This window comes from Calonectris borealis, chromosome Z (genome assembly GCF_964195595.1).
Source record: "Calonectris borealis chromosome Z, bCalBor7.hap1.2, whole genome shotgun sequence".
Lineage (NCBI taxonomy): Eukaryota > Metazoa > Chordata > Aves > Procellariiformes > Procellariidae > Calonectris > Calonectris borealis.
The window spans coordinates 40,706,059-40,714,694 of record NC_134352.1 but is presented as its reverse complement, the minus strand read 5'-3'; positions in this window follow the sequence as shown (position 1 = coordinate 40,714,694).

The window sequence follows — 8,636 nt, the reverse complement described above, 5'->3', positions numbered from 1 at the left end:
GGGACTACACTTATTTTTCAAGTGTCTCTCCACTACTATGATGGGTCAAATGTCATTGTTCCTAATGTAGAAAAGATTTGGCAACTGGTAAAACCTAAGGTGACAGGCTGGTCTCTAATGGGACTGATGCTGTCTAGCAGAGCCTGTCCTCACATCCCTGAGAAGCTTTCTGCTACCCATACCCAACAACCCCAAACCCCACCTGTCCTCCTCCAATTTGTCCCAAGCCACATCCACCCTCTTTTCTGTGTGGGGAGGTAAGAGCCACTTTTGAAGCAATTATGACTTTCCATCACATTGGTGATTAGGATCATGAGGACCTGGTTGTGGTCGGAGGGGGGGGGGGGGGGGGGGGGCGGGAAGTATCACTAGATACCTAAGCGCATTTAACATTTTGATACAGCTGAAAGGGATCTCCACAAACACTTTGCCATTGTTTTAGGCAGATGAATTGACTCAGCGATACTCAGAGGCATGAATAACAAGTATGGACAGCTGGGTGCTGGTTTAAGGACTCCCATCATACAGGGCATCCTGTGTCTCTTACCACAGCCATCTCTCAAACCATGAGGAAAACAGTGAAGGACCCCATGGACACACTGACAGATCAGGCAGCTGTCCTTGGTCCACTCCCCATGCCTCACCATGCCACAGAATCTGCGATGTTACGAAATAACAGCAATAATTAAAAAAAAAGCCTAGGAAGTGGAATTACATGTCTTGAAAGTAAGCTTGTTACTATTTCTGGGAAAAAATTCCACTCCACATTTTGCTCACCTGATACGCTTATCATATTCACAGTGTCTATCAGTAAAATATTTTGGATATATGCAGAAAGTCCCCAGGAAATAGGGTCCTCCATTTGGCAGCAGTTCCTGTTCAGCTCACAGGCTGCAGTCAGAAAGAATACGTTATTGCAGGAAATTTGTTGGGCAAATAAGGCACCCACTTTAGCTGCAGGCAGCCGGGCCACCAGATTAAGCGTGATGCTTTTAAAATTTGCTTTGTTTGCCTGTTGCAAAGACTCTACACAGTTATCTCAACTGTTAGCAGATTCAAAAGGTCAAAGACTAAATTAAGCAGCATCCTCATAAGTTTTAATTACTCTTTCAGTAACAGATACAATTGCCTTCAGGCTTTTGTTTTTGTTCCTGGGCTTAATCAGAGATTAAAATTTGTAGAGGCACTTGGTCGAGGACCTGACCTTTCATATGTTCTTTAAAAACATAACAAGAGTTACTTTCTTTGATCCAGTTTTCTGGATACCAAGTCCGGAAATGACATGCAAACCCTGGTGTCTGAACAGGCGACTACAACTCTCAATTAGACTATTTCTGGGCTAGATGGGTCTGGATTCTTAATAAAAGGGAGCAGGTAGGAAGGTGGTAGGAAGGTAATGAGAGTTTTCTCATTGAGTGTGTATTTTCAGAGATGTTTTGGAAGATGGTTCCAGATAACGGAGAGAGTCAAGTGTCATATATATCTAGTAAACAGGCACTGCACATATAGCTGCAGTCGAAGCTGGTAACACACATCTTACATCAAGTATAAAAGTATTAGTTCTTTATACTCTCCATGGGAGCTGGGGGAAATGTTAGGAAACATAAAAGGAAATAGCACTCTCTGAATCAGAGCAACAGCTTTCAGCATGGATTCCTTCATATTCCCATGGCAAATAAAGTGCTCCAACATTGTTAATAGCACTGAGAGCAGGGGAAGGGAGGCATCTCTATTACTGCCATTTTCTTTTTTCCTCTAGAAATTTAGAATTAAAAATTTAGAATTTTAGAAATTCTCTTCTTCCCAGGTGAGGGGAAGAAGAGAATTTATAGGCAGCGATAACCAGTGGTGCTGATGCACGTCCCAAGGCACTGACCAGGGGGTCTGAGATTGGCCTTCTGGGCTCTGTGTATGAAACACAGGGAGTTGTTCTTTACACGCCAGCTTCTTGAGCTTGAAACTGCCCTCACATCTCAAAATCCGGAGCATGAGGTGTTTAATACCATCCAGTGTTTAATTGGCCATACAACCTGAATTTGTTGCATCACCTCTGAAGGGGGGAGGATTCGGCACAAGCTTCTGAACTTACCTCTACATCTGCTTCCTTTTTTTAAAAAAAGTCATCAGCCCTTTCTAGCTTTCTGCACCAATTAACAAAAGCAATGAAATGATGGTGCAGCACTTCCCATTTCTCCATAGGACCAACATATTTCAAGCGGTTCGATGGATATTTTAGCAGGCATTTCTGATGTCCTCAGGAGCGGAGAAGAGTGTATTTGTGTTCATGAAAGGGCTTGCTAACTGTTGCCGGTGGCTGCCTGCATACTTACCAGGCTTCGCAGGTTCAAGGACGCCTTGCTATTTGCTAAAGAAACCACGCTGTGGTGTAAAGGTCCTTTGCACAGAGTCTGCCTGTTTCGTTAATGTGTAGGACTTTTGTTTGTCTGTTTGTTTTTAACTAATATAGCTATCAGTATGTACCAACACCTTTTGTACGTTTGACTGTGCATTTAAAAGATGGTAACAGAAAGTATCATCTGGAAAACAGACTATGATGTGACCTTCATGCCCTTTTTCCCCCTCTAGAAACACCTTCACAGTGGACGTAAAAATCAATTATATCCTCATGTGGTGAACAACTTACCCAATGAAAGGTAAGACGTCAGAAGGCTTTCTCCTTTTCCTCTTGGAACTGAGGTTATTAATTTCCTTAAAAGTGTTTAAAGATGTGCTCCGATTTTCCTGATTTGGGGAATTGTTACAGTTTTCCCCTTCGCACCCTTTAAACACATAAATTAAAAAGGACAGTGTCATTCTTGGGAACAACTAAAGCACAGAATTAACATATAATACTACTTAGAAAAATTGACAGCATAAAATTATTTCTTATGAAAGTAATGAGTATCAAAGCTGTAATTTTAGAAAGTGATAGAGAAGCTGATGTGTGTTTTATATCTTATGTTAGCTATTTCTCTTTCTGCTTCACAGTCAATCCAGTGTTATTACATGGGTTCAGGAAGTGGTGGAATGGTAAAATAAAAAACACTGGAATGTTTGAAATGTTAATTTTGTTATTTACGTGAAGAGTGACAAGGTATCAGGGCACATACTGTGGGTCCTGAACAGGCAACAGATAGACCTTATAACCAGACCCTGCTTGCTCTGAAACTCCATGTGGATGTGCTGCGTCCTTCATCCTGCAACAGAGCCTGGCTCACTGAAGAAGCCGAAGAGAGCAACATTGCAGAAAATCTTAAACCTACAAGCGTGAGGGATATGTCACTCACAAGAGTAACCCCATTCATGCAGGAAGATGTCTGAAAGCTGAGACTATAAGACAGTAGTTATTTTAATGTTAGTTATTTACAGGAGGGGGAGGGAACAGTCTTTAGAATTATCTTCGCTTGATGGAACAACCGCCCATTAAAAAAAAACCCCAAAATAAAGGTTATGTCTTACCAGTCTCAAACTGGAGCACTTGTAAAGGTAGTGACATACTTAAAAGAAGTCTGCAATGCAAAGATAAAGATATGTGAATAATGAATTCACAAAAACTTATGAAATTATAGCATGAAGTTAGTGAAATGTAATTATGACTGTAATTTTGGAACATATAAGGGGAATGGAAGTAAGCCATTGTCTAGGTACAACACAAGTATTATGGGAGAAATGATCCCCCCCAGTTTTAAGTAACTGCTAGACAAAGAAGTGTGAAAGGTTCAAAATACAATAATTTACTAAACAAAATTTATAGATTTAGGTTTTTTTTTCTGTAAGCAGTAGCAAACCTTTATTATTATGCACTTTTATTATTTAAAAAAATGTATTTTCTTACCTAAAAAACTTCATATTTTTTCTCTCTAGTCTGCCTGTATTTCACTCCTTTCTTTGCACATGAAATTCCTCTGCTATAACTTTACACTGCTAGGTACACAAAAAAGAATTATTTTGACAAGGAAGTTTTGGTGAAATATAGAAATGAAAGTAAAGGCAATCCTCTGCTTATCACCCAAGAAAAAATTGGTGTACTTCACTCTCTGAGCTTTAACAATGTACTGCCTGCAGCAAGTCATTTACAGACGATCAACACCTTTCTACTCTCGCCTCCCATTTCCCTACTTGACCTCTCTTCATTAACCCAGCAATTTGCAATGGCATTGGGTAGTGGATTTATCACACGACCTGCTCTGAAGTGGTCTCTGGGGGCAACAGAGCTAAAGGTAAATTGAATTTCCTACGTGAAGGCCTCTTTTTCTTTTTTCTCTTTTTCGTTTTCTCTTGTCTTAAAATGTAATATCATTGTCATGACTCAGGTCTGGTTGATGACATAAATATAGAGCTATATAGTCAACATACTATAATCCCTAGGATAAATCAGGAATTGATCTGAAAGGTAATATTTTAAACTTGATTCTATTTTAATAATTTCTATTTTCTATATGGCTTTTTTGTTTAGAGTGTATTTTTTACATTACATGAAGTATTTTCAAGATTGGTTTATTTTATCTTGATAATATTAGGGTCTCAATATTACTGTCCCGGGAGGTGAGAAAAGGAATTTCGAACCTAGTCTACTGTGACCTAGTCTAAACCAAAAAGACATTATGTGCCAGAATTTGCCTTGCTTTAACTAAACAAATGTCACTAAACTGGTGCGAGTCTGTGTGGAAACAGTCGCAATAACACCTATTACCCTCCCGGACATTTGCATGTCTCAAAGAGCATGTCTTTCATATATCATTTGCAGTAATGGCAAATCTCTGCCTTTTTGAAATAACTGGTTGATCTCACCACAAAACTTTCTTCAAACAGCCGAGTTTCAGCTTCACTTCTGTTTCTTGATATTGCTTTTATTTTCTGGCTTCACTTTTCCAAAGATTGCTCTGCACTCACAAATAGACCAATCACTGAATTTCTACTAAATGAAGACCGGGATTGTCATGCGACTGTGTGGTACCAGAGGTTTAGATTAACATTAGATTGACATACTGGAAGAAGGCATATGGGTTTTACGTACAGGAAATATTTTTCAGGTTTATTTGCTGGACTCTTGAAATTTGATCAGAGACGGAGCCAGTAACAGTCCTGTTGCTTGTTTGGTTTTGCTCTTAGAGTTCAATCGGGAAAGAGCGCAATGAGCAAGGAGTAGCTTTACTCTATTGGACTAATCTCCCAGAGCAATTCATTGCTCCTCTAATGATTTACTCCCCAAAACTGATGCTATCTCTTCCCACCATACCTTGTGCATACACACATACAAACGACTTTGAAACAATTACCATCCTCAGCATCCTCGGACACTTTAGGGAGAATAAGACTTGCAAATTGAAGCGGTGGTCATTTCTATCAACTTTGATTTAGTTTAATGATTGTAAATAGTAATTAGCAGTTGAGATTTGAACTATTTGTCATTGAAAGCTCCCCAGTGCCTACAGCACATCTAGGTCATTTAGACGAACAGTTCCACTCATTCCAAGGCAAATGAGCAGGGTTTGTGGCTGAAATCTAGGGCCTTAAGCATAGCTTAAACTTTTGCATGCCTCGAATAATCCCACTGGAAGTGATTCAGTGCACTCTATCACATTTGTCCTGTGTGAATTACCATTTCACCATTTTGCCTTTCAAGATGGAAATTCTGGCAGCACACAGGATAGATGACTAATTTTAAAACCTAACATTTCCTTTTTGATTCTTGACAACATCTATCTAAATACAATCTATTAAATTGTATTTAATAAAAGTTAGGATAAATATGCAGTTGCTGTAGCGAGCCCTGAGGAATCTAGGATTACCATAGGAACACTAAGTGTGAAATGAGCTTGCTTAGTTACCAGCCATTACTAGGAAGTTCAAAGTCCTTGCTACACTATTTGAACCAAAGCCTATTTATTTTCTCTACTATCCTGTCATTTCTTTAAAGTTTGATTTTTGCTAAGGTAGGGAATTTATTTCGACCGAAAATTTTCTTAGAAATCTTCATGCAAAATCAGCTTATTGAAGATTGTTTTGAAATACTAACCACTGTTTTAAACTTATTTTTCAAATAAACAGAAAGTATCAGTAAACCTCAGAGATAAACTTGTTTTTTGATTCTTTCTTGTTAAAATAGAAATAACGATTTCCTGCTTTTTCTTTTGATTTCTTTTTGATTTTTCTGCAAGGCAAAATTGAAAGGCAGTGCTTTTGGGTAGGTGCAATAAAAGTTAGCAGCTTTTTAAAACCTGATGGTTCTCGGGGTGGGAGTGCGTGTGTGTGCCAGGGTGGAGGGCGTCGAAATAGCAAGGCAGTTAACACAAAGACTGTTCGACTTTGTCATTGTGGGTCTTATCATCATGTTGCCCTTTGCTTGACTGTGAAACCGGTATGGTTTCTCAGAAGCACAGATTAAATCTCAAGAACATTAGAACATAACAGTAAACTCATAAATTTTTTTTTCAGTTCTATCAATATAAGTTACAGATTTCCTTAACTCGCTTACTTCTTACATGAGTTTTGCAGTTTCTCCTGTTGGTGTGTATTTATGCCAAGAATATGATCAAATCCAGTATTCCATAGGTGCATTCTAACCATAAGTTAGCATGAGTAAGGTGAGTAAAGCTGGTAAATTACATCCCTTGCAAAGCCATCATCCAGAAAGTGCTAATATTCCCTTACCTGCGTGTTGTTTCATATCTCTGTGATTCAGTTCCCCATTTATAAAACACAGGTGAAAGTATTCCCTTGCATCAGAAGAGCGTTATGAGCCTATATTCATTCATAAAGGTGATGAGTTACATAAAGATGTTCATAAACATATTGCTGAGAAAGTAGTGTTATAAATGGCTTCAGGATAATAGGCTTGCCTATCTAATGGTTAAAACCATTTTCAAAACAGTTACTAAGATTATGGTTTTCGTCTTTTTGATACACGTATTATACCAGGAAAATGCAGCTGTCTGAATCTTGTAAAGATGATGTATAACTCTCTTCTCCATAAGCTCATGGAAATTTTACCCTGGGTCACTGTTGTCAAATACTGGTTTCATATTCTGCATTTGGCTAGAGATAATTTACAGACTCACCTGCACATTTTGTGCAGCCCAGTGGCACCATGATGTAGACATTTCTGCATGTGTTTTTGAAGGAAACGAAGGCTGCTAGGATGCTTGAGGCATTCAGGGTTAAAGGGCAGGAGAAGAGGGAATTTTAAGAGGCTGGAATTCTCTAAATGTAGGTTCTTTGTGCAAGGTAAGTCCATGGACAAGGTACGCAAAAGAAAACACAACAAAAAAGTCAGATGTTAAGGTTAAAATTGACAGGCAAAATTTTATGTGGAAATTATGTTAATACTTTAAATATATTCTTATGATTATTCCTCTTGTCAAAACTTTTAGGGGAACTGGAAATATCTCCCATCAGTGGGGTTAATATGGGAGAGATTCTCTGTGTCCAGAGACTCTCACCTTTTTTTCAGGTTTGGCTCATACTAAAATGTCTATCGATGCTGCTTAGACATTGTGATTCTCTGAGCCAACAGGATTTTCTTTGTGATGAGAACAAAAAAGCCATCCAATGAAAAAAACTGGTATATTCAATCTGTACAAGGCCTCACTTTATAAAACTGATAATGGGTGCTAACATGTTTTGTCCTTGGAGTATGTCTGTTTTAAATGCAGGTAAACCCCATGTGTACCACACCATCATCATAGATATGTCTTGATCTCTTATTGGCATTGTCCAGTCAAACAAATATAAATTGAAACTTACTAATTGGTCTTTAGAAAAATCCATTTCCCAGTCAAGTTCAAAATGAGAATATAATGCCTTGTTTTTCAAGAGCTGCCTATTTCAAGGAGAGGTCATGCATGGTACTGACACAAATAAAGTGAGAGTTAATTTCCTGTTAATGAGTTAAAGATGTCAAAAGGACAATAGCTTTAGGGCTCAATTACATCTCTGCAGAAGCAGATGAGAGTGGAGAAGGGCACATCAGTTTAGTTTTTTTCTGACCCAGTCATGTTTTATCACAGAAATGTCAATGAGTCCCTCTTTTTAAAGTCCTTTGTGCTCACACGTGCTGGTCTGAAATAAATCGTTTGTATTTGAAAGTGTAGATATAAGAACTTTTTTGAGTTGTTTTAACACAGATTATTTCTGTGATCTGTGTTACAATATGACCCCACAAATGTTTGTACCGGTAATCTGAATGAATGTGCATAGAGCTGTGACACAGGGCTAAGAGCCAAGATATGAAGTTGCACCAATCATCTTCAGGACAAGAATATTTCCCAAAAGAGTTTATCTGTTGAAAGATGCTGCTGAAGGATTCACAAAAGGTCCAGACATCGCCCCACACTCTGCAGCTCCTCGCCTGGAGTGATCCCTCCCAGTACTTCTGTCCATAGCTTTTGTCACCCTAAGCAGTGTCTTGTCTCACAAATTAACAGGCAGCCCAAGAGAAGGCAGAAAAGTATCCACATATTTATTATAAGCCACTGCCGCCTTCACCTGTACATGTGAGGCTGACTGGGGGAAATGTGTAAATGCATCTCTCCAGGGCTGTAGGACATGACATGCTGGCCGAGCACAAAAATCTTCTACATAGTCTGAATGAAAACACTGTGGAGGAGAGCTCGCTAACAGCCAGTGTGAAAATG